We start from the raw sequence: 27132 nt of genomic DNA on the forward strand, positions 1-27132 counted from the left end.
AGTTCCTTGGATTGCTTCTGTCTCCAAGAGCAGCTGTTTACCTGGATTATGAGCATAGTGAGAGAGGATTTCTTGTTGGGTGTACTTCCCCAGGAGGGGTTGTGCTTGATACCTGACCTTTGTTTTCGCTTCATGCCAGGTGTTCCTAGGCCTTGAAGTTTTGCTGTGGGCTCAAATGAACACTTAAGTCAAGGAGGACAGAGGTAGGATTAGTTCCCAGGGAGACAGCATGTGTGCAAGAGTTGTGCTCTCACAGCTTTTGTGGGAGACAAACAAGCTTAGTGGGCCAAGAATAGCAGGACTGATGATGCACATTTCCAGAGGGTTATGTGCCTTCAGAGCTCTCTGCAAATGTCAGCCAGTTTGTCTGCTGCCCTGCAAATGCTACTTGCTGGGAAGGAGAAATCCTGCTTTCCCAAGTGAATGTTCCTCCCCAGCTGCTTTTCAGCTCGGTTTGCCAATGAGACTGAAAAAATAGGCTGACCTTATGTGCAAGGTTTGAGGATTGCACAGAGATGCAACCCAGTGAGCTTGAAAGTGTGGAGGGGCAGGTCTGACCTCCCCAGGGTCCCCTCTCGAGCTGAGGGCATGCAGGGACCAGTGTGTCCAGTGAGGCAGAAAAGTTTGCTGAGCAGTGGAGAGGAGCAAAGCCCAGGGACTGAAGGTGCCATTACAGCCTCAAATGTCCTGTCTGAGGGGAAATTTGCTGTCTGATCTGCTGTCTCTGTGTGGGGAGGGAGGGCTCTCAGAGCAGCAGAGGAGGGAGCTGTGTTCCGTTAGCAGCTGGAGCCTTCCCCAGTCAGCCTGCAGAGCTGTTGCTCCTTTTGCTCCTGGAGGAGTGTTATTTAACAAACTGGCTTCCCCACCAGCCTCACTGCTGGGCCAGTTCCCGGGGCTGCTCCGTAAAGGGATTCATAGCTCCCTTTGCAGCCCAGCTATTCCTTGTGAAGGTTTGATGTATCTGGCTTGGTTAATCCCAGACGTCTCTATACGGAGATACCATTTGTAAAAGGAGTTCTCAGTGCTAGAGACACCAGCCAGGAAAAAAATAATAGTTTCCAAACAAGTTTGGAAACCTCTGTGTTGTAGTCATAGGAAAATTAAACTGAAGCCATCTTTTTGTGTTCAGCCCAGCAAGTTATTGTGAACTTGTCTGGAAAAATTAGCATCCAGTTCCTGATTTAAAAGGTGGGAGCAGCAGCTGGGGAGGGTTAAAACAAAGACTCTGCCTTGAGGCTGTGCTAAAGAGAGGCTGTAGATATTTGTGTCTCAGCAGTTCAGCTGATGGATGCCTCTAGAGGTTCCTGGTGCCTGGGTACAATTTTTACTTGCCCTCTCCTGTGTTTTTTTTTTTTTTGTGATGGAGGATGCTGAGGGCTGAAGGCACCAGCTGGATGGTCAGTGCCTTTCCATTTCTCTTCAAGGTCTTTAGGTGGGTGGCTAGGGCAGGAGGCAGGTGCTGTAATCTGACTGCAGACATGCTGGGCATTTAAGCCCACAGCAAACGTGGGGTGTGACACCTTGTGCCTTCTGAGGGACAAGACCCTGCTTGTAGGTAGTTGCTGGGGAAGAGCTGATGCATAATCAACTTACACCTTAATTTTCCTGTGCAGTATCATCTGCATCACAGTTCTGCCACAAGGCTGAGATGCTGTTTTCTCTGCCTTTCAGGACTGCTGCAGGCACTTGTTTTAAAGGTATGTTGATCCAGCCAGCTGTGCTCAAGGATATGGACAAGATAAGGTTTGTCAGTAATACATTTTGTTCCCATCAAGTTAGTCTGGTGAAAGATACCATTTTCTACAAAAAAAGTTGATGTTATATGTTGCTGAAACCACTGGGTGTTCAGAAAATAGAGAGGCTAATTACAGAGAGAGGATAGATCAGCCTCCCTGTAGCATTCCCAGCACTGGGATGAATTAGAGTTTTTTGCTTCCCTTTGTGACTTCACCTTTTCCTGCATAAATACAGAAAGTTGAGCCCCTGTGAAACGAGTCCCTTTGCCTGATACCTGTCAGAGCTGTAATTAGGTGAGTGCAAATTTTTGACCTTCAGTGTCATCCTGGGTCCACCTTAATGTCTGCCTCTGGGACGGGGAGGGGAAGTGTGGGGTTTTTTTCTCTCTGGGAAAGGGGAAAATGTTTGGGGATGGGTAAGAAATTGGGGAAAGTTTCTTCTCTGTAGCCTGCTTGCCCTGGGAGTCCCTGTGCTGCTTTGAGAGGGAAAGCTGCAGAGCTGTCTCTGTGGTGGCATCCAAGGAGGGATGCTCAGGGACAAGCATGAAGCAAACACCTTGAAAGGAAGAGTGATGTCTCTGTGTCTCTTCTCTTATGCTCTTGGTTATAGGACATCTCCTGGGCCTGCTGAGGCTTCCTGGAATGCTTCAATACCTGAACTACAGGCTGGGAGAGAGAAATGAGAGATTCCTACAGGCCCTGCTGGGGGTCCCACCTCATCTTTTGCTGGACTTTGCTCCTGGGTTTGCTGGTGCCTGCAGGTGGAGGCATGCTGGAAAGGCTTCAGGCATGGTGGCTGTTTCAGCCAGCATACCACTCTTTGCTGTTTGCAGGGACAGGAGGGCTCCTGAACATGGCATAGGTCTCATGTGTTGCCTTTCCTGACAAAAGGAGCTCTTATTTACCAAGATTTCATCTATTCCTACTGTTTATTGCCCACGTGAAATCCTCCTTGTCTCCTGCTGGCCTTGTCCTTGCAAGAGCTGCTGGTTGTGCTCCTGCCGCAGTGGGGAGAGAGATGGAGACAGGATGGGATCAGTGGTTGGCAGCTGACAGTTTCTTTTTATGTTTCCATCTGTTCCCTCTCTTCCTTTTTAATGAGATCAGGTGCCAGAGTGCACTAGGAAGACTTTTCAATGTGAGAGGAAGTCACAAATGGGGTACTCAGGTCCTTGCTTTCATCCTTGGCAGAGAGACGCTGCTCAAATCAAATCTCTTGAGCTGTTCCTATAATGGGAAACCAAAACTCTGCAGTAAGGCTCACAGCTCCAATCAGGTGGATCTGTCCTGCGGCTCGGCCTTGGAACTCAGAGATGCTTGTGCTGATGGTCACCAAGATGCAAACCCGGCTGTTCCTACCCCCACTCAGGTGCCTATCTTTTAACCTTTTATAATTTCTTTATTGATTTGGTTTGGTTTTTTTTTTTTTTAATGTGGCTACTGTCTGTCTTCTAAACCCCCCCTTGTTTTAAATGGTACAGTGGCTGGACAGGTTTATTCTCTCAGGCCCTTGGTGTTTGCTACACAGACCCATTTGACCAGCTTTTCTGATCAACCACTCCAATGTCATGAGTGACTCCGCTTCTGCTTTATGTTTTGAAGGGTTTTCCCCTCTGTTTTTGAGGCTGTATGTTTATTACAAAGCTGGTCTTTCATGAGTGGGAATGTTTCCCTTAAGGAGAATCTCAGGAGATGTTTGGGGCTGGTTTTGTTGCTGCCTCTTTGATTCGCAGTAGTTCTTGGGATGTGTGAAGGATGGGAAGAGGTTCAAAGGAAGAACCTGAGGAGCTTGTTTAATACTTCAGCTTGGACAACTTCTTTGTGGAAAATGAAAATCTGTCCCTCTGCACCCACTGCTAATATGTGATGTGATGGGAGTCAGCATGGAGACCTTGATCACACAAAAGCTGTAGAGTCTGACAGTACCTCCAGGGCAGAGAGCAGAGGCTCTTCTAGGGGATGTACCAGATGCCCTGTTTAAAAATCAGAAAGCCCTGGCTCAGGTTCCAGCCCAGAACAGCCTCTGCATGGCTGGTTTTTAGCAAAACTCCCAATCTTTTAAGCAAAAGACTTTTGGATACAAATGCAGTCAAATATTTGGCTAAGCCAAAGGCAATCCAGTAGTCCCTCCTTAAGCAACCCAGCCAAATCCTTTGGGATTTTGCTTGAGTTCAAACTCTGCAATTGTGGCTGTTGTGTGGTTGTATTGGACCTGTGAAGGCAACTGCCCAGTGCAAGAAAAGCCACATTTGGCTTTGATTTTTTTTCTTGGTGCCTGCTTCAGTTAGTAAGTTCCTTGCCCAGCAGAGCTGGTGCCTGCGGACTGCCCCAGCACCTCTCAGCACAGCCCTGTGTGCTGCAGGGAGCTGCACCAGCTGGCCGGCAACAGCAAGGACAGCAGCTTGTTCCTTTGGTGCTTCTCAAGTGATAAATAAAACAAGCTTCCCCTTTCACAGCACTGCTTTCAAACAGCCTGGTGCTTTGTAGCTGCTCTAATCATGCCAGGTGCTCCTGTGGGCTCAGGTTGAAACGCATGTCACGGGCTGGGTTTGTCCCATCCCTGTGTTCCACTTACAACTGTTGTGTTTTCTAGTCTTTCTCTCCCTTTCTTCTCATCACAGAGCCAGCTGTTGGCGTTTGGAAGTGCCCTGCAGAGGCACTAGACCTGCTAGGCTGGGGATGACCGATTTGCTGTGAAGCCAGGAGCCAAGGAGAGCCCTCCTACTGCAAATGGAGCTGCCAGGTGATGCCAGAAGCTGCAAGTGCCAGCCGAGCTGTTGTGGATCTGGTTAAGCACATTTTTCCTCAGCCTGGAGAGGTTGGAGGGAAGGCCTGCCTGTGGCATTTGGGGTGGTCCTTGGGGCTGACCATTGGAGGATCGTGCTGGGCGCTCAGGTGTGGCTGTGGTTTTAGTGGCATGAGGTGTCCATTTGCAGAGAGCTGCCGTGTGCTTGGGCTTGCAGGCGGTTCTGTGTCTTGGGTGGAGCAGAGGGAGAGCCTGCTGCTCCCAGCCTGTGGTGCCCCGGTGGTGGGAGGGGTGGGGAATGCCCTGGCAGGAGGAGGCTGGCAGAGAAGAGCTGGGGGTGAGGGAGGAGACACTGAGCTCTGCTCTGCCTCTGTGACTGGGAAGGACCACTGGGCCCTGGTCCTACAGAGTGGTGCTGCTGCTGCATTTTCTGTGTTCACAGGGTCTCAGATAGTTTTTAGCTGCCAGGAAACAGGATGCCAAGGCAGTTGGGATTAAGATAGTGGCAGTCCCAGGAACAACTATTGAACTATCTTGTAACTGCACAGACATTGTCACCCTTGACATCTGTCCCTTTTTTTTGTTGAGGCTGAGATCCTGTGCCAGCACCTTGCTGAGTCAGGCTTGAGCCTCCATCCAAAGCCTACCCATCTTTCCAAAGCACTGTCTCCTGTCAGGCACAGCCTTGGTTACTGCCTTTCCTAACCTCTGTGTCAGAGATTCCCCTTGAACTGTGATTAACTTCTGGAGGCTTGTAAATTTTCTTTTGCATTGATACAAAGACAGCTGGCTGGATTAAATGGTTTCATAGAACTAAAGAAAAAGAAAACCTAGGAGGCATTACACTTGTTGGGGTCAAGGATTTTGTTTTCTTTTAAGAGGCAGTGAGGATAAAACAATTTATTCTTTTCAAGTTTGTTAACTGCACAGCTAATGCAGGGTCTCTGAAAGGCAGGAATTTAAATAGTGTCTTGATTTAGAAAAGAGTACAGAAGCAGTTCAGGGTTTGAAAGTGAGATGTAAATTAAGTAAAAAATGAGGAAACCAAATTGATTCCCAGCGTAGGGATAAAAAGGGAGAAAATAAACCCAAGGCTGGATGTTGAGGTCTGTGCTACCAAAAAAAATAAATCTATGTTCTCCCTTGCAATGGGTGATTGCATTGCTCAGAGGAAGGCAACGAAAAAATGGCTAAAAGGGCCCAACTTGATTTTCCTTCTTTCTCTGAAGAAAACAAATATGAACCCTGTTTGGAACAAAGAGGACTGTGGGCTGCTTGTTTGGGACTTCATGATTGGGCCTTCATAAGGTTGCAGCTGGGTAAGTGATCTCAGTGCAGTTTTTCGGTAGGGAATGTAAATATTTTGATAACATCTGAAGTGATTGAGCATTGCAGTCAGTCCTTTCTTGAAGTGAGCACTTCATGGGTTAAAATGGGGGTGGGGAGTACTCCCATCTGCACCTCTTCCATCCTGTGAGCTGTCTCTGCCAGCACTTTCCTCTTCTCTCTGGATCCTCATTACAGCTTTTGCTGCAGCTTTGTGTAGTCTGCAAGACACCAAAAGTGTCCAGTTAATTCAGTGGGTTTGATCTCATGAGTGCAGCAGCAATGACAGGAGAGATGTTTCTGATGTGCCTGTTACAACCCCCCCAGGGTCTCTGTTTTTGGTGCTCAGAAGCCTGAGTGTGCCTGTGCTGTGAGGTCCCATCTCAGAGCCTGCAGTAGGGTTTTGGCTCATAGTGCTCTGTGTCCTCCTAGCGCTGCAGCAAAGGAGAGGTTAATAATGCAATGTGCCTGCCTGTTGCCCTTGGCTCATTTATTTCTGCAGGAGGAAAGAGCTACACAAAGAGCCTTTCCCGGGGATGGAGGAAGGATTTCAGCTCCCTGCACGAACTAACAGTTACCTGTGCCTCTAAAGAGAGCAGAGCTTGGAGCCTGCTTTGGTCAGACCCTGCTAGGACAGAGAAGGGTAGCTTGTCTGAAATGCTGAGGTACCTGGCTTGCTTTTGTGCTGGGCTGCGGGCAAGTGTGTCTCCTCTCTGCTTCCTTGGGACATGCTGCAGTTCTTGGGACATGCTGCAGGTGTGTTGGAGGGAGTTTCACTGTGTGTTTGCTGTGTTCATTGTGTGTTGTCCCTGAGCTGCTGCTACTACATGGAAAAAGGCACTGGCAGCCAGGCATTGCCAGTATCCCAGCAGATGTGGGGAAGTGCAGCTGGCTTCTGCTACCCTGGGGCAGGGGAACCACAGCAGCTCCCCTCTGGGCACCAGGCGGGTGTTGAGCATCCCTTTGTCCCACTGCTGGAAAGGCTGCTGTCACCTCCTGAAACCACCACTGACTCCTCCCCTGTTGACATCCCTGTTGTTGCCATGGTGGTGTTGGGGCTGTCTGGGTGTTGGGGAGGATGAAAGTTTGGTAAGAAAGTTTCACAGGTATGTAGGCTTGGCAGAAAGATCTGTGAATGTAGAAACTGGGGATGAGATAGAAATGAAAGCTAGTTTTGGTATAGAATAAAAGATGTTTTGCTGAAACAGTGATCGCTGAGTAACTGAGAAGGCAAAGGTTGGAGATGAGTTGGAAGGAGATTTGTAGGAGCAGGACAAAGGTATGTGATTACAAACAAAGATGTTTTTCATCAAGTAAATAAGTCTCAAGAAGAGCATAAGTAAATAGAAAACATGTCTTTACCAAAAAGAGAGATATGGGAGGCAAACAAGAAATGTTGATGTAGCAAGAAGAAGAAAGGTCTGAGAATTTTCCACTGTAAGCTTAAATTGTAACTTACTTACTCTTGTGATTGGATAATAATGACTATAATATGGTGATGGTCAGAAAGGGGCTTCAGGTATGCCTACAGCTGGAGCTGGCAGCTGTAGGGCTGGCTCTGGATACCCACTCCCTGAGCTGCTGTAACTTCGCCTATGCAATAAACAGCTTTCAAGAGAGCCACCTGAAGTCCAGACATCTTTCGTGAAACTTTCTCCTATATCTGGGAAGCCCTGCTGCTCCTGAAGGAGGGCCACAGCCTGGCTGGCTGAGGGGATCTGGTGTGTGAGAGTGGCCCTGCAGAGTGGGGAAAGTGGGGGATGCTGGTGACCACCCCTGTGCTGGAGTGCTGGTGGCTGTGTCCCCTCTCCGGGTGGAGGGTGGCTTTTGGTTCCCAGGTTGTCTGGCCTCAGGAGGGAGAACTTGGGAGCAGAGCTGAGTGGAGACTCCTGTATGTAGTTAGAGAAAATAAAAAGGCCAGGCTACTCCATGTGGGTGCAAATTACTCATGGCAGGTCATCCAGACGTGCCCCATACCTGAAGGACAGGAAATAATCAGTGAAGTTAAAGCTTGTTCTGTGACACCTTGGGGTTGCAGCCAGTGCTGTAGTGTTAGAGCAGCAATCCACTAAATACCGAATATTTACTTTTCTGGCAGCCAGTATTGTGTGTGGGTGTTGGAGAAGCAAGTACAAGTCTGGAGCCAGCCAAGGTCAGGCTCAGGGATTGTATTCCTGCTTCTGCTTTTGGCTGGTTCCCCATCTCCAGTTTGGTGTCTCTGAATTGAGTTAATATTTATTGTCTTCCAGAGACTGAAGCTCCTTTGTGAGAACTGGGTGTGAACACACATGCACTTTGACTGAGAATCTTTGGAAGACTGAGATTAAACCATCTTGGTTGGGACTGAGGTTCACAGAAGCATTTCAAAGAACTCAGCCAATGCCCAAACTCTCCATGACCTGGCAGGTGAAGCAGCTGGTCAGGATGTGAGCATTGTGCAACCTGTGCTGTGCACTTAGAGTTGATGCTGCAGAAGTGAAGGGATGGTTTAGAAAGGGAGTGGATGGGTTGTAGGGATGCTGGGAATGTCCCGTGTTCCATCTTGGGGATGCAGCTGAAAGGTGAACTAATAAATCACTGCATGTCAGCAGAATGGAGGAGACTGTTCATGAGCCAGGCAGTGTTCAGAGGTTATTATTCCTGCCCTGAAGAGATGAGGTGAAGGTGCTTTTATTTATCCAGTATAGGTCATGGCCAAAACCACTCACCTGGGAGCAGGGTACAGGTCCTGTGCAGACCCTTTTTCTCTGCCTTGCCTGGGGCAAGGAGTCTCAGTAGTAGCTGTGAGCCCACAGCATCAAACAAATCTTTCATTCACTTAAAAGATGGTTCTTGTCCTTTTTTTCCCTCCAGAGACTTCTTATGCATTGCACATTAAATAGTCATTAGCTAAAAGACTTTGTCATCCAGGGAGCAGAGCTCCCCAGCCAAGGCTTTTCCTTAGCTCTTGAGCATCCAAGGTGCCAGCCTGCGGATCAGGCTTTTTTCTCACTTGCATTCTCCTTGCAGCAGTCTAGGAGATGTAGAAGTGACATTGTCTGGGCTGACAAGCTGGACCAAGGAATGGCTTAGGCCCCTTCCATCTGCCTGGAAGGGGCGGAAGGTTTGAGCTGGAAAAATACATGGTGAGTTCAGTAGCAGAGACACAGCTGAGTGTGAGAGCAGGGTTGTTGAGTTTGAGAGTGGGCTGAGGCACCAGCATCAGGTTTGGCACTGGGTGCTGAGGGGCTTGCAAGCCCTTGTGTGTGTTTGATGTCATTTCCACCATGCCATTCCATGAAGATCCTTTCCTGCCAGCAGTTTCCTTTGCTGAGCACCTGAGGCTTCTCTGGCAAGTCCTCTGAGCACGAAACCTGGTTCCAGCTGTCCTCTTTGCCTGCAGCAGGCAGGAATCACTCCTGTGCTGAGGAGGTGAGAGATCTAAGGTTGGTTCTAAGGTGCTGGAGCTGTGGGAAGGGGCACAAGGAGGCAGCCCTGTGAGTGCACCTCAGACCAGGTGTGAGAGATTTGGTGGGTCTCACCTTGGAATCTGTCTCCAAGCTCTGCCTTCTGAGCCAGGAAGCATCCCCCACCATTCAGCTTCCTTTCCTTGCAGTTCTGTCTTGGTGACTTGAGTGCACAAGGGTGTCACAGGGGAGGATTCTTTGCCCCAAGTCTCCAGTTTACACTGAGCTTTGCTTACACTGAATGTCGTGCAGGAGATGTTCTGGAGTGAGTCTCCACAGGCTGGCTAGCTGGAGAGCAAATTATTTTTCAGGGCTCAGATCCTCCCTGACTGGATTGTAAATCCCTAAATAATGAATGATGGTTTCCAAATGTAGGCTTCCCTGTTCCCTGCCAAGCAGATGTGAGGATTTGGTTTGCCTGTGGCTTAGAGTCTCCTGAGAAGCTTTGTTTATAGCATCTGTTGTGCCAAAAATGCATGAAGCTACCTGACAGCAGAGATACTCTTGTCAGTTGGATGTCCTTGGCTGGTATGTGTGTAAATGTGTGCCTGATTAATTGGAACAAGCTCATCAGAGGGTATTCACCAGGTGCAACACCAAAGGACACCCCCAAAGGTATTGTCAGAGCTGTGGCAACACAGAGGTTTGCCTGCTGTCCTTTGCATTGATATGATGAGGGTCCTCCTTGGGTGAGCAAAATACAAATTAAATTCTTGCTTTGTGATTCAGTGTGGAAGGTTTTTCTTTACTCCTTCAGCAAAGACATGATGGGCTCATCTGCAGTGTCTAAAATAAATTTACCTGAAACTTGTGGAGCATTACCAAATGCCACTCTAAGGCGCACTTTGTAATACTGTTGCAGTCACAGGAACCAGCTGTGCCAGGACAGCTGTGCCACCTAGAAAAGCAATGAAGAAATATGCCCAGGCCTGGGGTACAATTCCTGACATGTCTCAGGAAACCCAGATCTATCAGAACAGGACGCCAAGCTGAAGATCACTGAGGACATCCCAGATTCAGCCTCCTCAATTCTCCCTTTATTCCAACATCTAGGCTAAGCAAGAATCACTTGCACCATCACTGCAAGCTGCACAGCAGTTTTATAACCCGTTTACCTCCCCAGACTTACCCCTAGATCAGGAACCTAATTAAATCCTGCTGGGTATCAAAGAGCTGTCTGGGGTGGGGTACGTGGAGATCTCCCCTCATGGAACTGGGGTGGTGGGCTGGAGCTGTGCTGTGTCGTGGCTGGTGTTTCCTCCTATCCCTGCAGGGAGATCAGGCTGATTTCTTAATTCTGCTTCTTTCCCCCAGGCCTGGGAGGCTGATCCCTGGAGGCTTTAGGGAAGTGGAACTCTGGAGTAGGGAAGAGCATCTCTCCAGGGCTAGAGAGTAGGGGAAGCTGCTAGACTGGGATGGGGGGTATGGAGAGTAGAAACGATCTGGAAATTAGCATTGTGGGCATGATGGACAGGCTTCATTTCAAGTGAAATGAAATTGCAGTTAGAAAACTGGAACAAATAATCCAGTTATTCTTAAGACCCAGTAATAAATCACTGAAATCCAGATTAATGTATTGTCCTTCATTAGATTTCTCTTTTGAAAAATAGTTATTTCCAGGTTTAAATCCTAATTCTTGCTACAGCGTGTCCTCATATCCATAAGACAGTGCTGTGCTCTCATGTTTCATGTAAGAACAAAAGGAAACAGCAGCCTTGTGGATTATGTGTACAATGCTGTACCTGCTTTGAGAATAAAGGAATGAAGTTACTGGGTTGCTTGCTCCTGTTAGGATGTAGGTAAAACCTGAGGGGAAGGAAATGGTCATCTTTGTGTAGACAGTGTCTTGCTGTATAAAGCAAGTCCACACACACAAAAAAAGAAGATATGGAACAGAAGGAAGCAAGAGGGAATATGATGAGAGATTTTACCTAATGTCAAATAATTTTAGTTTAGGGCTGGTCTCCCAAGTCTCTGAAAATAAGAAGTGAGCAAATGCATCTGTTCCTTGATCCAGTTTGCCAGAAAGGGAGGGGACATTATTTCTAGCCCAAAGTAGTGCTTAGTAAGTGTTGTCCATGTTTGAGTCTTGTCAGTGCTTGAAACCCACTTTCTGGGGTTGTCTTCTCTTCTTGCCCTTCCTTGCACACCCACTTTTTGTGACACAGACAGAGAGGTGGTTGTCAGGCTGCTGGTTGGAAGAGGAATGGCCCTGTTTACCTGTGCTTCTTGTAGGGTAAGAATTCTGGAGAACTGCCACTACGATGAAGTCTGAAGCGGGCCTGCTTTCCCATATGTTGAATTTCTGTTTGAGCTAATTGCTCATGTTCCTTTAATGGTTTCCTGCTTTTATTTCTGCTGTTACGACTTCTAATGCCTACAGGAAGCCTTGAATATGGATGTTACTAAATGAAAACTAGGGCCCTCATGGAGAAATGCTCTTGGGCAGCGTGGTAATTTCACACCTGGAAGGAGTTATATTTGTTTGATAATTTTTGTAACTTAACCAAATTAGCCTTGAGAAACTATAATTCTTAATCAGAGTCTTGAACTCTCTGCTCCATTAGTTAGAAAAATCAGCAGAAACATTCTTGCACAAAGGGTGGACGCTTGTTTTGGAAAGCAGGAAAGTGCTCTGATTTTGTCAATGCTTGGGGCAGCAGTGTCCCTGGGTTTGAGGCTGTTCATAACACTCTGAGTCCTTAAGTAGGGCCAGACTCAAAGTCACATCAGGTCAGCCGCTCTTGAAAAATTAAGCAGCCAAGTGATGTTCACCATCCTTCTGAACCCACCAAAAGAAGATTCTTTTGGTGGAAATTGAGTTCCTGAGAAGATTCTGAAGATTCTGAAGGACAGTTTGAATATTAATAGGGATTTGGCTAATAATTCCAGTAAATAGGGTTCCAATAATCATGGGAGAGGAGGGTGGAGGGAAAGGTGAGAAATTCCAGCAGACTCTGCTGTGTCTTTGTGGCCCAGGGAAACAAGGTGGGGAGGCCTTGTGCTCTCCAGTTTGGAAGGATGCCACAGCCTGGAGACACCAGTGTTAAAGAAATTTCTGAGTAGGTCTCCACAGTGACCCAGCAGAGTTTGTTGTCAAAGTTCACTCACTCACCATGTAGACCATGATCAGTTCCCAGACACAGGCACAGAGATGTGCACATCTATATCTATGTGTACAAACGTACCTATGGAATGTTCCCCCTGAGTTTGGTGAAATAATCACATCAAACCCATTTGCACTTCTCAACAGGCAAGAGTGCTGTGTCCAGTTCTGGGCCCCTCATTCAGGACAGACATTGAGGTGCTGGAGCAAGACCAGAGAAGGGCAATGAATCCAGCGAAGGGACTAGAGGCAAGTTAAACCAATGTAAAGCTGAAGCTGTGAGCGTGTGCTTCTTTCCATCCCCTCTGTGTGGCAGTAATTCCTTCTGCCAGGTTGGACACTCACCTGTGCTGCTCTCACCAACCTGCCCTTAGGCACCTCGCAGGGGCAGGGCAGCTCAAACTCTGCCTGGAGCTTCGAGAGACGTGGTCCCAGCTAGAACAGGTTCCAAACCAGCTCTTCTCTCTCATCTCCTGTGTGGAGCACAGATCCAGCCCAGCAGTGGAGTCAGGGCAATTCCTCCTTCCCATCCACAAATGTCCCTTTGCTGACTGGAGCTCACTTGACTGGAGATGCCCTGGTGCTGGGGCTCTGTCAAGGACATCTCTCTGTGTTCTGCTGTGGAGGGGTCTGTGAGGCCAGACAGAGAAAACACACAGTGCTCATTAAAAAGAGAGCACTGAAACTTGGACCCATTCCTGTGCACTTCAGTCTTGGCACAGTGCTGCTTTCCTGCCTCCCTCGGACTCACCCAGCAGTGACATCTCCACGCTGTGGGTTGTGAGTGTCGTGCAAGGATGGAGTTAGAGGAGTTCTGATAACTCCTCCCCACTCTCTGCAAAGGTCACTGGCTCAATCCAATGGAACTAAACTGGAAACAAATGCCCAAAGAGCAGAAATCCCCAAACGTGTCACATCAAATCACAGAGAAGCTAATGGGACAGAGCCACGTGGTTACAGCATGTGCATTCTGCTCTATATCATTAATTTACTGATGTTAAATATTTCAGCAGGTAACTTCCAGGGCTTCCAGAACAGTCCTAGTGGCTGTGATCACAAATTATTCATCACTGGCACTTGAACAAGAAAAGCCTTTCTGAACAAGGGCATTTCTGAGTCTCTTGCCTTATTTTTTTTATCTTTCAGCTGACTCCCTCTGCCTTCCAGAAGGAGATGTCTCTCACTATCAAGCAGAGGCTGGCCAGCACTCAGGAGATGAATCTGCCCCAGGTTGTCCAGCTTCAAGACAAGAGCGAGACCTCCATCACAAGGTAGCCTTTCCCTGCCCTTTTCCTTGCTGTTTGATGTGACATTTGAAGTGGGTGTGTACTTGTGACAGGCTTCCCTCCAGCTCATTGAAATATCTCAGTGTCCAGATCTTGCTGTCGTTTCAAACTGCTGGTGGTGGTGGAGGTCCTTCTGGTGGGGGAAAGGCAAAGCATTTTTCCTTGCTGAGACACTGGAGTCCCAATTTGTGCTAAGTCAACACAAATAACCTCTGCTGAAGCTGGTGGGGTTTGCTGGAGTGTAGCTGCCATCCCTGAGAGAAGGCTTGGGCAGAGCACAAGGGAATGAGCTTGCCATTTTCCATTCTTCTGCTGAAATAGCCACCTCTTGCTTTGGTGTGGTCACTGTCAAATGCTTAGGGTTATAGGATTCCCTCCACAGTGGCAGTGTTGGCCTTTGAAGGCTGAGGGCCTGTGGTGATTACTCCTGATTTAAGAAAACTAATTGTATTAAAGCTTTGGGTTGGAACAATGCGTGGGACACTGACAGGGTGTTAGATTTTGCAGGCTGCCAGATGTACAGGGGACTTGCCCAGGGCAGAGGGGAGTGGATGTGCTTTATCTGGATCAGTGTTTGCTGAGGGGTGTGTTTAAAGCTGCTTTTCTTAGAGGGCTGCTCACTTTAAAGCACAGTCCCAGTGGGTCAATGACTGAGATAGGCTGTTGAAATTGTCAGCAAGAGAGCTGCAACAAACTGATTAAGCACTGCCCTGGATAGCACAGGAGGCTGGGAATGCCTCAGACAGATGCACAAATAACTGGCAGTGTGCTGCAGCCCCTCACTTCAGCCACTTGTGACTCCTGTGGAGGTGCAGGACACCTGCCTGTGTGTTTTGAGTGGGAACAGTGCTGCTGGAGAGGGGAGACAAAAGCAGGGAGGGGTTTTGTCAAAGTAATGTCTTTGCTCAGTAAGCATTTACTGTTGTATCATTCCAGACATGCCTCTGCAATGGTAATAAATATGACACCAATAATAGATTACAAGAAAGCAGCCATTTAAAGCTCATGTAAAAAGGAGACACCAACTTCAGTCTTACTCAAGTTGCCCAAAACTGCTGAGAAAAGAGCTGAGTCTTATCCCCATTCAGCATTCACCTCACTTGTCTTTTTCCTAACTGCTGCGTTACTTTCTTTTTGCCCTTACCTCCTCTGGTACTCTTCTCACTGGTGTCTAAGCATCAGATAAAAAGAAGTATTTGGACTTGTGTGGGAGTCTCTATCTCAGAGTAAAAGTAATCCCAAAATTGTTTCCTATGGAGCCTGATGTAAGTTTTGGAGTTGTACTTGCTCCAGGAGTACTCAGGGCTCTGTCAGTCAGTGCCCCAGAGCTCTGTGACCCCATTAGCACAGGGCTCTGCAGGAGCTAAGTGCTGCCTTGGATTTTTGAGAAGGAAACCTGAAGAAACACCTGCCTAAAGAGCTGCTTGGCTTGAGCCTCCTCGGTGTGGTGCAGCAGCTTTTGAGCAGCCCAGGGCAGAGGTGGAAGAGCCACTGTTTCCCCAGTGTGAGCTGGGCAGATGTACTCACCCAGAGTCTGTACTTCACTGGGGATCAGTGCAGGATTCTCATTCACGAATGTTCCTCCCAGCAGCTGAACCTCTCCCTGTTCTCTCTTGCCTCTGCAGTTCTCAGCAGTTTACCCAGATCACCGCTCACTTCAGCCTTTCCCACCAGAGGTGGTGTTTCAGAATTACACCCCTGGCGAGGTCTATGAAATGCCAGTGGTTCTGAGGAACAGGGACCAGGTAAGTGCTGGGATGTGGAGGTTTAACACTGAGCAGCTGGAAGAGGAGAGTGATGTTAATTCCAGTGCTGTACAGCACAGCAAGTTACCTGCTGCAGCACATCCAGAATAAAATGTCTCAGCACCTTTGTTCTGCAAGATGGTGGAAATCTTCCCAGGCGATTCTCCCCTGATTTTGGCAGTATGTTGGTGGTATCTAACCCAAAGGACCTTTTCTAGCCCCTTTCTTTCCCTTGAAAGCCCTGGATTGATGTGAATGTTGAGGGCTATACAGTTCTTACCTGCCCTCGCGCTTTGCCTCGAGTGTGCACCGTGTCCTGTGGCTCCTTGGTTAATCCTGGTTCCTGGCAGGAATCTCTGCCTCTCTAAGCTTATTTAGCTGCCTCTATGCAACTTGAACTTAAAGCTCAGGTGTTGAGTCTTCTCTACTTTATGCTGAAATTAGTTATAATTAGTGGCATTGGCACTGCAGGAAATGTGTTTTGAAACAGACTTGGAATCGGGCTGATTTAGCAGAAGCAGTGGGAGGCCTTTAGGTGCCATTTCAGGCTCCTGCTAAGTTTAATTCACCTCTGCTCAGGTTTTCCAGAGGCAACATGGTGTTTCTGCTTTCCCTTTGGAGAACCACAGCACCTCCAGAGCAGTGTGTTCTTGAAGGTCTCTACCTTCTCTTGAAAAAATTGTGATTGTTTTGCAATTTCCCAAGAAAGTTGAGAAGGGAAAAGTTGAAAAATGTCAGCAATTGTGTTCCACTGTAAAGAGAAAAACTGAGGCCTTTTGAATTTCAGACAGGGGAACATTTTCTCAAATGAGGCTTGTGCCAAGAGCAAGCTGGTGGGAAGAAAAGAGAGAGGAAAGGAGAAGAGTTCAACCTTTTCTCCCGAAGCACTTTCTTAGACACAAGGGCTTCTCTTGATACATAACAGTAAAGTGTAGTGGAAGTAGAGAAAGGCCAGAAAAAGAACAGTGTAATTAAGGGTGGTGTTGTGTAATGAAGAGTAAGAGGTGTGCATGAGAGAAAGGCAGGATGGGAAGATGGAAGTGTGATAGGAGCAGATGAATTAACCCCCTCTCCAAATCCACCTCTTGGGATAAACAAACAAGTGGCCAAAAGAAGCTGTTGGGGCTTATGACAGGTGGAAGAACAACAAGAGAAGTCCAAGTGTATCCCGGGATAACAGGTTTTGACAGGGACACGGCTGCAAAGGGCAGGGAAGGATGCAGTTCTGGTCCCTCAGTTATTCCTGGAGAGTACTAAATCATTCCTGGTCTGGCATTTAGCTTGGGAATATTGGGAAGGTGCAGCATGGATGTCCATGCCCAAGTGATTCCGTTGGTGGGGTCCATGCTGATTCTGGCACATCTGCTGCAGGTTTCCTCTGCTGATTCAAATGTGCCTCAGTTTCCCTGTTCCTGCTGCTCTTTTTTGTTCCCACTGAGCCTTTTAGCTTCAGCTGCTCCAGTATCCATGCAGTACATGAAGATGTTTGTTTTTGCCAAGTACAAGCCAACAGACAAACAGTGAATTTGCTCTGCTTTCTCAAGTGGAAAAGGACGTCTGCATTAAAATTTCTGCTACTCTCAGTAAAAAATAATGAACTTGTACAGCTGCATCTTGGCATTTGTATACCCTGAAAAGGGGCATACACATGTGTGAGCTGTTAATTTTTTTTCCCAAAAGAATTATTTTTGAAGCTAGTAAGACTTCAACCATTGGACAGCACTGGTGTAAAAGTAAGATTCAGCTCTGAGGAAAATAAAGACAGAGATGATAATCCCAAGAGAAGTTATTGTATTCTGATTTTGTTGGCTTTTGGTAATGTACTGGAGAAAAGCAACATTGTGTTCTGTCTCCAAGGTTTCTCACCAGATTCCTCTGAATCACACTGACTTAGATTGTGTGGTAACCTGAGGTTGTCTGCTCCCTAAAAATCCAGCTAACAGCCAAGCGTATTCCAAACAGAGGCTCTGTAATCATTCAAATCTAGAAGTTCCTCACCTGTTTGCTGTCAAATTGCTTTTCTGTCTTCCAACTGCTCCTCACCACCCTCAGAGATATCCTGGGTGGCTTTTGCTGATGGTCTTAGCCATGTGTATTCATCTTCCAGGGGTCTTGGTGACCAAAATATTTGTCTTCAGTGTGAAATTAGCCCCTGGAACTCACTGCCCCAGGGTGTTGCTGGAAGCAGACAGAATTTGGAGAGTTCAGGACTTCCTTGGCTATGGATTATCAGGCTTGGATGGATGTGCAGAACAAACCTCCATTTTTTTCCAAGCTTCAAGTGAGTTTGTTGTTTATCAGTGAAGCTGCCTGTCCATCAAAATCACTTGTTTTAGACTTTGTGAGGTGTAATTTGGTGCTCAGAGGTTGATACCTGTGTGCTAGAAAATGCCTTTTTGCTGTGTGTTTGTGTGTGTGTGTATTCCAGAGGGCAGAACCTGGCAGCAGGGTGCCTGCAGGGCCTCCTGGGTGCAGGAAGGAATGCCCAGCAGTCCAGCTTGCCTGCACTGGCAGCTGCCTGGCCACAATCACCAGGCAGCAAGAGCTCCTGGAGAGCCGAGATTGGCGTTTAGTAATGAAACCACACTGTGAGTCAGTGCTGGTCATGTTTCTCCAGGCAGAAAATGCCTTTGAAACCCATAATTGATAGGCACAGCCTGGGGTGTCATGTGGTTTTCCATCACTTTGGCAAGTTGACTGCTCTCATCTTCTGCCTCAACCTTTCCTGGTAATGTCTTGTGCTTCTCCCTTGCTTCTTTACAGCCCATTTAAATTCTCAGTGCCATCTCCTTGTTTTGGGGGTTGTCTCTCTGTCTTGCTGTGTTTTTCTTTTTGCCCTTCAGGTTTCTTTTACTCTCAGTAAAGCCACAGTGTCTGGTCTCCTTCTCTTGCTGGTCTGCCCACATGACTGTATCCCCACAGCTGGACTGCCCCACTCAAACTCAGTCTGTTAGAAGGGAATCTCCTCCTTACCCCAGGATAGCACGTGCTGTTTTGCCTTCAGTAGCACATTCCCCCTTGGGAACACAGCTGCATGGCCGTGTGCAGGCAGAAGCAAGCAGGTTCTTTAGGCTTGCAGAATGACTTGTAGGATGACTTGGTTCAGGTGTTCTGTCTCCATCCTAGTGCGGGTGTCTGACCTGCTCGGCACTTCCTTGCCACAAGGCATTGTCCTACTGCCTCTGGCTGAGCTGCTTTGCCCAGACAGATGGGATTCACTTCCCTGCCTCACCCTGGACTGAAGCAAAGGTGATGTGTTTCCACACCCTCTGTTCCCCAGGCTTGCAGCCGTGCTGTCCCTGAGGACACCTGCCTGCCCATGACCCAGCTGCGAGGCCAGGGGAGAGGAGGTGCTGTGCCCATGGCAGGGAGCCAGCCTGGCACAGGCATGCTGAGCTCTACGTGCTCTTAGTCAGCAGGAGGTTGGTGAGCTGCAGGTGTGGGCAGTGACACTGCTGTGGCTGTGTCCTCATGCATGTCACTGGTTGCTCTGGCAGCTCACAACTGCTCTGTGCCAAACATGCTGTGCTTTTGCTTGGAGGTTTGAACATCAGTGCTGAGGCCCTGGCAAGTCTAATCCCCGTGCTGTTATCTGGAGGCTTGTTATTACAGGAGGATTTAAGATATGAATGGAAGGAAGCCTTGCAGGGAAACAAAGAGAGGCAGGCTGACTCTTTCCACCAGCATCCTGAAATCTCTTAGCACTGTTCTTCACCTGAATTTTTTGGAGAGGCAAAGATGGGGAGAGCTCTGAGCCAGCTGATGTTTCTGCACCAAGACAAAGGTGCAGGATCTCTTTGGGTGCACCTGTTTTCCCATCTTCCCTTTGCTGCTTAGACTTAGTTTAACACTTTGTCCTATCCTCAAGCAGCATGGATACAGAAAACTAAAGGGGAAATGCCCTGTGTTCCCTAGATCCTTGTTCCTTAGGAGGGACTAAGGAATTATTTAACACTGTTAAAATTTAGACTAAAAATTATGCTGGCCTTGGGCAGTTCTCTGTACTACCCAAGTGACACAAGAGCTTAACATCACTGAGGTAGGCTTTGCAAAGTACACTGGTGTCTTTAGAATGTGATTTATTAGCATGAATTAGTGTTCATTTTCAGGGTGAAAGAGGTAAATTGATACCTGTGAAGGGCAAAGTGCTGCACTTGGAGTTGAGAGGCAACAGAGCAACATGTGAACATCACCACAGATAGAAGTAGGGGGAGATAACCCACAAGAGCACTAATGTCCCATACTTTGTCCCTTGTCTTGCCCTTGAACTGGTGAGTGCATGGCACAGGGAGCTCTGCCAATGAGAGGTTCTCTGCACAGCTTCACTGACACCCCGGCAGTTTCACTGAACTGGGCTTTGGGCTCCTTGCAGGGGTTTTGTAGGGCATCAGGAGAGGGTTGTGTGCTGCTCAGCAAGAAGCATGTGAGGATTTTTACCGCAGAATCAGAATTTTGTGCAAATTGAACATTTTGTCTTGTACTTGATTGAATGCGAGTCAGCGAAGTACCAGAGTGCTGTAGCTCAGCTAGAAACACATCAATAGCATGGGCAGCAGGAGCAGAGCACCTTGAAAATCCCTTAGCAAAGAGGCAGGCGTTGAGAAATGGTTCTGAAAAGCCACTTGCATCGGGCTTGAAGTTGCTGGCAAAATATCTGTGTTTTAATTGTGGAAGGCATGCCTTTGAGCAGCATGTGGATCATGCTCCATGATCCACAGGGATTATGGATGACCCAGTGACTTGGGCTGCAGATACAAACCCCTGTGTCAGGGTTGTGGATATTGCAGTTGGTTTATATAATTCTCTTGCTTTGAATCTGTTCTTCCCTGGGGTAAGTCTGACTTCAGTGAAGTCACTCCTGATTCAAGGCAAAACTGTGGCTGAGCCCTAAATAGAAGGACCATGTGAGCTGCTAGTGGCTGAAATGCCACGTGCCATGTTGCCCTTTCTTGACAAATGAGCAGTTTCCTATCGTCTTGCAGTCGTTTGGGAATGTATCACATGGTTGGGCTGTCAGAAAGTAAATGAATAGCTGACATGTCTCTTCGTTTATTGGCACTTGCATTATAAATATGAAATGCTAATGTTTCTGCTGGGCAACGTTTCCAATTAGTTCCTCTTGCTGCTTCTGATTTACACATTCCTGTTTTACGGCTCCAGTTGCTCAGCATGGATCTTCTCATGCCACCCTGTGTTCCCTGGTGTCCTTGCATTGTGGTCTGACAGTCTCTGCCTAATTGGAAACCATTATGGAACTGACTGGCAAATACTCAACAGACAGGAATGTTTGTATTTGTGTGTCCTTCAGGCTTATTAAGGGATTATCTGAAAGGAAGAAAGAAGCAGGGAGCACATAAAATCATAGCACAGCTTATTCTGTTCTGTCCTATTGTTCTTTCCACTGTAGGAAGACAATATTTTTCAGGCAATACCAGTTCAATCTGTAAGGTTTGCAAAATTCATTCCTAATGCTCAGTGGAGACTGAAATATTGCTCACTGATTAATAGGAAAGATGACAGAACGATGAGTTACTGCGTTACTGAAATTAACTCCTTTAAAATTCAGTCCAGCCCTCTTAGATGTTTTGTAGCGCACCAAAGTTGTTCCAAACAGACTTTTAAGATGACTCTTGCAGGGAGGAAAGGGACAGAAGATGAAAGCAAATGAAAGCACAGAATGAACCTGGAGAACAGGGACTGCTTTGAAAGACTACTGTGAATTGGTAGCTGAAGGGGCAGGAGCAGGGGCACCCCTTCTCCTGTGGAGTTTTCCTCATCCTTCAGTCTCTCCCCTTTTTTTAATGGCTCTCTTTTCCAGCCTATATGATATCATGGTTTCAGCAGGGAGCTTTCCCTGCTTGACTTATTATATTACCTCATGCTACAGGGATGTTTTCATTGCAAGTTGTCTGCTGCAGGGAGTTCAGTGAAGGATTTAGGATTGGTTATGCAGGATAACTGACATCTGAGTCTGGTGTACCGGGCAGGCATCAAGGTTGATATCACTGTGACACCAATTAATGTTGGCCTGAGTCTGCAAAGGGCCTGAGAGCAGTGTTGGGTTAATGGTTGGACTTAATGATCTTCAAGGTCTTTTCCAAATGAAACAATTCTATAATTCAAGGAAATAACATCTGGGGCAAGCAGTTGGTTTAGTTTCAGTGGCTACTAATTTGAATGCTGAGGGTGATATTTGGAAGGCCACAGCTTGTAACATTTTGCTTATCAAAGAGGAATAAGAGCAGAGGAATGATCCTACAGTCATCTGTACTTTTCTTGAAATCGAGAGAAGGGTTGTTTGAAGGCAAAAGGGATATTTGCATGAAAATTTGTAGCCTGAAGCTGTGTCTAAATAATCTATAAAGCATAGAAGTGATGCACCCTCTTGCTCGCTCAGGCTTATTTAGAAACCTGGTTTTAAACAGTCTGCTTAGGGTTTGCAGAATAAAAGCAAGATTTTGAACTGGTTTCAGCTGTCCCCCTGGGTTTTGTCCCAGAGTTAGTGTCCTGATAACACAGGGCAGTGCTGCAGTGGAGAATTTGCAATCCTCTTTTCCCAAGGGAAGGCAATTCAGCTTTCTGAAGCTGAGCGAACCATGAGTTCACAGCAGCAGGGACAGCCAGCCTCTGCCTAGCACACCCCTCTCTGCTCCGGTTTCCCCCTTTTTGGCCTGACACTGCATCCACTTTGGGGGGCCATCATGGGGTTGAAGGGTCAGCACACTCTGAAGTGCTTTGGGTCGAGCCTTCCTCTGGCTGCAGCATCCCTGTAAAAGGGGCTCAGCACACAACGTGCATGGGCATGGGCGGCGAGAGGCAGCGTCCTCCTCAAGGTCATGGCTGCCTCGCTGCTCTTGCCTTGCCTTGGCAGACACAGAGAAGTCCCCTTTCCCAAGCCCACCTGTGCCTCCAGTCCCAGTGCCCACCACCAGCAGCAGAGCTGGGAATGGGTGCCTGTGCTGGCTTTTGGAGGGATTTATTCCTTGGGCTCTTATTTACATTTATGCTGATCCCCTCACTTCTTAGCAATGACAATGACTGAAAATTCCCTTTTACTTCCCTCTGATACCTCCAGCTGTTGAAGTTTCTTTTCTCTTTATCCCCGTACTGATCTGAACTCCTTGCATCCTCTTCAGTCTACCTGGCATCTGGAAGGGAGAGATAACTGAATAGAGGATGCCAAGGCTTAAAAAGACACACAGCTTTCAATTGGATTTACAATGCCTTTGTTACAGTAGTGTGGCCAAAATAAGAACAACCAAAAAAAAGGTAAATAGCATTCTGCATTTGCTAATGGAGTTTCTGAGGGTCTGAGCAGTCTGGGACGTGAAGTGCCCAGATAATAGGTGCTTTAAATTCCCATGGGCTGCCCGTTGCTTTTATTTTAGAGGGCTTAGGCTGCAAGATTGAGTGCAAAATTGCTAATTCAGAAAGACTTGCTGAAGATGAAACGCTCTCCTGAAATGTGATCTTCAGTGCTGTAGGTCGTTTGCTGCAGTTCCCTTCCTGCTATTTTTACCTTCCAAATAGGAGAAGCAAAAGCACTTCTGCAATTTCAAGTGTGAATATTTGAGAGGTCTAGGGAAAAAAAAAAGATCCTTCTTTATTCTTTTACCATCTTGGATGTGGCTGCAGCTGTTAGGGTGAGTTTAAACTGCTGCTGAGCAGGTGGTTGGTAGGCACTGGGTATTAGCTTTGGGTTAAAGCAATAGCTGTGTGTCTGTGCCTCTTCTGGCAGCCTTAGGTCCCTTTCCAAGTTTGGAGAGGATGGGTATGGGAGCAGGAGGTCCCAACCATGGAAGAATCTGAATTGGTTCTGGTTAAGAGAGCTTGCTGCTATGTGCGGTTCCTAAATCAAATTGTCTGCTTGCTGCTTCAACAATGATAAAAATATCAAACGAGTTGAATGCACTGAAGAGAAAAGATCGGCCAGCAAGTGAGTGATAAGAGGCAGAGCTTTTATCAGCTCATCGATACAGGAGCTGCTGGAGGCAATGGCTCCTGGCCCTACAGCAGCAGCTCTACCACTGATTTCACCAGGGGTAAGAGGATGCTGCCAGCACAGCAATGCCACATCGTGCATCTAGTGATTGATCTGCTCATCCCTACAGTGAAATGGTTTTGGTGATTTGATTCACCTTCCTACTGCTAAATGCCAGACAGCTGAAGGAGGGGCTGTCTGGCTCTTGCCTGAGCAAGCCAACTACTGGGAATAGCAGGGTTTAGTTTGCTCTGATAGGGATGCCTGAGGGCCTCCTTTTTGCAGTTCCATCCCACCTTTGTCCAGGTAGGCACCGAATCACTCCTAGAGACCTTGGAAGAGGGAGGTGATTAAGGCATCAACCATGCAGCAGAGGCAGCAAAGTTATTGCTGTGTCCCCTGCAGCTGGGGTGAGATGTAAAGGGAGATGGAGATTCTCCCACAGGAAGAGCTCTCCCTAAGCCCAGGGCAGAGCTGCAATAGGCTGCTGAGGGCAGGGCTGAAATTCTTAGTGATTTAAGTACTTGTCAGACATCTGGCAAGAATAGTTTGGCATTAGGGCCAAGTGAGTTCAGTGTGGGCAGATGGATCAGATGGCTTTTTAAGGGTGTGTGTGTCCCTTGCCTTGTCCCAATGATGTTATGGGAAGACGTGGGAAATACACGTGCACCCTACACTCACCTGGCATTAAAGCAGTTACCATCTCCAGCTTGGTAAGTATTTCACCAAAAATGTGCTGTTGATTGTTCATGTGGCAAAGTCCTTTTGAAAATGTACCAGAGCACCCCTGCCAAGCTCCCCCAGCACTGCTGCATTGCTGGGACTGGAGTTAGTGTTGTGGCACAGCTGGGTTCTTAGTGGTGCCTTTAATAGTCTGCAGTGGTGGTCAAAGCAGGTTCTGTTATTACTGTAATCCACTACCTGAAATTACTCTATTTTGGTGCCTCAGAATCAAAGTATCAGATAATTTTGTCAAGTTCTGCTGTGAAAGCAGGTGAATCAATAGAGTTGTTTCTTCTTTGCAAGTTAACAGCCCTGTCCAAGTCATCCTACTGGAATGAAAGGTCATTGAGGTACAAAGTACTATCAATTATTGAATGCTACTGTTAGGGTCATAGAACACAGCAGTTGTCTTCTGCTGTGGGGACGACACTAAATGTCCTTTGCTGAGACAGTTTCTTTTCCTGCAGGATTATTTCCACCAGCTCCTCTGCATCACCGAAAGGGAAGAGTTCATTGTTCCAATTTGTGCCGTTGGTGCCCGAGCCGTCCTGGACTTCCCTGACCTTCTGGACTTCTCGGAGTGTCCGGTCAAGTACAGCAGTGAGAAGACTCTGCTGGTTCACAACCTTGGTAACCGGACAGCTCGTTACCACCTCAGCACCCAGAGGTGAGGCAGCTCAGCTTTCAGTGTGCAAAACAACAAAACCCAACTCTGTTTGGGTGATAACAGAGTTGGTAAAGACCAACAAAAGGAACCAGAGCATCGGAGCTGCTGCCCTGCAGCCATGGCTGGAAGTGGGCAGGACGTGTGGGGTTTGCTGTTGCTTCTCATGTTTTAAGCAGGATGCAGCCTTTGAGCTTTCTCTGTCCCAGATTTCCTGGAGGGTGCTGGAACATGTTAGGTATTGGCTGCACCCTCCTGAGCATAAGCACCCTGTCGAAAGGTTACTCAGCACTGTCAGCCAAATAGGCCTGTTCTCTGGGAGGCCACAAGCACGTGGTTTTCCAGTGGTCCTCTCATGAGATGCCCAACGTGAGCTGTGCTGTGGACAGCCTGTGCTGTTTCTGTCAGTCAAAGCTGATCTGATTTCCCTTGTCACTTGAGGGCATCAGTCATCTCTTCTGTTTCATGGTGAACCTTTGAAAGCCAGTTTAAATTTCAAAAGATGATTTAATCTTTGAATAGAAGCAGCATTTTTATTCTAATTAAGTCATCCCCACGTTCACTGAGATTTCTTTTTAAATACTCAGACATTCCTGTGTTTCTGCTCTTTTTTTGGTTTTTTTTTTTGTTTGTTCTGTCAAAACATCATCATGAATTCTTCAGTGGGAACTTTCTTAAAGGCTGACGTCCCCTAATGCCTGTTCATCTACCATCAGCCCATTGGTATATGCACAGGGGTAATAGGAAATATGACAAATTTGGGGAATATGTGAAAAGCAATTGGGCTGATTTAGAAGATAGAATCATAGAATAACTTTTGTTGGAAGGGACCTCTGGAGATGATCTGAGCAAACACACTGCTCAAAACAAGACCTGTGTCTGGGGCTTGCAAGGTGCCATTGGGAGATCTGGACCCATAAAAGTTTAGATGTCGTACAAGAAAGCAAATTTACAAAAGAACATAGTTAAAAAAGCAGAAGAAAATAAGCTATTAAAAAAACATCAAACCTTATCTTTTCTGCCTGTCGGGAGCAGTAGTGATTCATGGAAAGGGTAGATCTAATGGGACAAGAATTATCTTAAGAAACAGCTCACAATTAATGGATGAGAGGCCAAAGTTTAGCCTGCCAGCTCCATCTCTTGGCAGTGGTTTTCATTTGGCTATTACAGTGTGTCAGGGATGTCTCCTTTGCAGCTCTTCTTATCTGTGAGCTCAGGGAACAGATCATGATGTTGGCTGAAGTTCAGAGGAGTTAAGTATAACTGTGGAACTTGTGTCTTTGGGTCTTGGAGAGCCACGTCTATGTGAGGGGTAACGAGTTCCTGCTGCAGCAGTAAGAGGTGTCTGGTGGGTACAGCCTGGGGTGGGACGTAGGAGATGCAGGGGCTGATTTGCACTCGGTTTCTCAGTCCTAAGAACTGAGTCCTGAATTTGGCTGCACCCTCTTCTTCTGATAATCTGAACATAGGAAGATATGTTCTTTCTCAGGCATCCCCTGAAGTCACCCCCTGGAGTGTTATTCCTATCCTGCCATCTAAGGGCAGGAATATGTAGACAAGGGACAGGAGTAGGAAGGGAACAGGATAGAATGCAGTGCTCAAGTATTGACAGGAATTCCCCTTAACTTCCCCCAGAGCTTCTCTGTTCTGGCAAAATTTCTGACAGAAGAATAGGAAAAATAATTCTGTGTTTCCCACACCAGGCACTGATCCCCCCAGGCCCCAGCAGAGACCTCCAGCAATCCTGGCACTACCATCAGGGCAGATGCAGGAGTAGAGTAATCCAGCTCTGGGCTGTGGGGCTTTGTCTTTCCTCTCCTCTCTGCAAAGTCTCAGGTCCAGCACATAAACAGGGCTGGCCCAAGGCTTCTCCACTAGCCAGTAGTGATGTTCTCACTGGTGGTCATGGGAACAGGTCAGGCCTAATTGCAGCAATAGCTCCTTAATGAGCAGAAACTGCAGCATTTTCATCAGCTGTCACTACTGACACGTATAAAGTTCAGCTTGCCCACGGCTCCAGTTGTTCTCATTATTTTTTTGTGTGTTGCTCTAATCCCCACCAAACTCTGCAGAACGTGTTTTTAAGGTGAAAAATTGACCACCAGCAAAGCACTAAGACCAAGAACTTTTGTTTTCTCAATGGGGCTGTACAAGAGCCCAAATCGCAGCAGCTGCTGGGCAGAAGTGTGTTTCACCTGAGCTCTCCCTAAGCGTTAAAGGACTGAGTTTTGTTTCTCAGCCAAGAACTGTTTACCTGGCGACAAATCCTAATTGCTCCTGCTAAACCCAAAGCGCACAAAAACATTTTCATCATTATTTCCAACGCATTGCATGGAGCTTGTCTGGTGGGCCAAGCAAACAGTTACGAGCTTG

General features: G+C 47.3%; 2 long non-coding RNA genes across 2 annotated transcripts; both read left to right on the forward strand.

Moving 5' to 3' along the window:
- The first annotated feature begins 1669 nt into the window (after positions 1-1669).
- On the forward strand, positions 1670-4952 carry LOC108448334. The gene is made up of 4 exons (XR_001864186.1): positions 1670-1697; positions 1972-2030; positions 2347-3105; positions 4358-4952. It is a non-coding gene; the product is annotated as an uncharacterized LOC108448334 (long non-coding RNA).
- An 8435-nt stretch (positions 4953-13387) lies between these two features.
- LOC108448332 lies at positions 13388-24757 on the forward strand. The gene is made up of 3 exons (XR_001864185.1): positions 13388-13631; positions 15272-15391; positions 24563-24757. It is a non-coding gene; the product is annotated as an uncharacterized LOC108448332 (long non-coding RNA).
- The last annotated feature ends 2375 nt before the right edge of the window (positions 24758-27132 follow it).

This window comes from Corvus brachyrhynchos, unplaced genomic scaffold, assembly GCF_000691975.1.
Source record: "Corvus brachyrhynchos isolate BGI_N302 unplaced genomic scaffold, ASM69197v1 scaffold26, whole genome shotgun sequence".
Taxonomy (NCBI): domain Eukaryota; kingdom Metazoa; phylum Chordata; class Aves; order Passeriformes; family Corvidae; genus Corvus; species Corvus brachyrhynchos.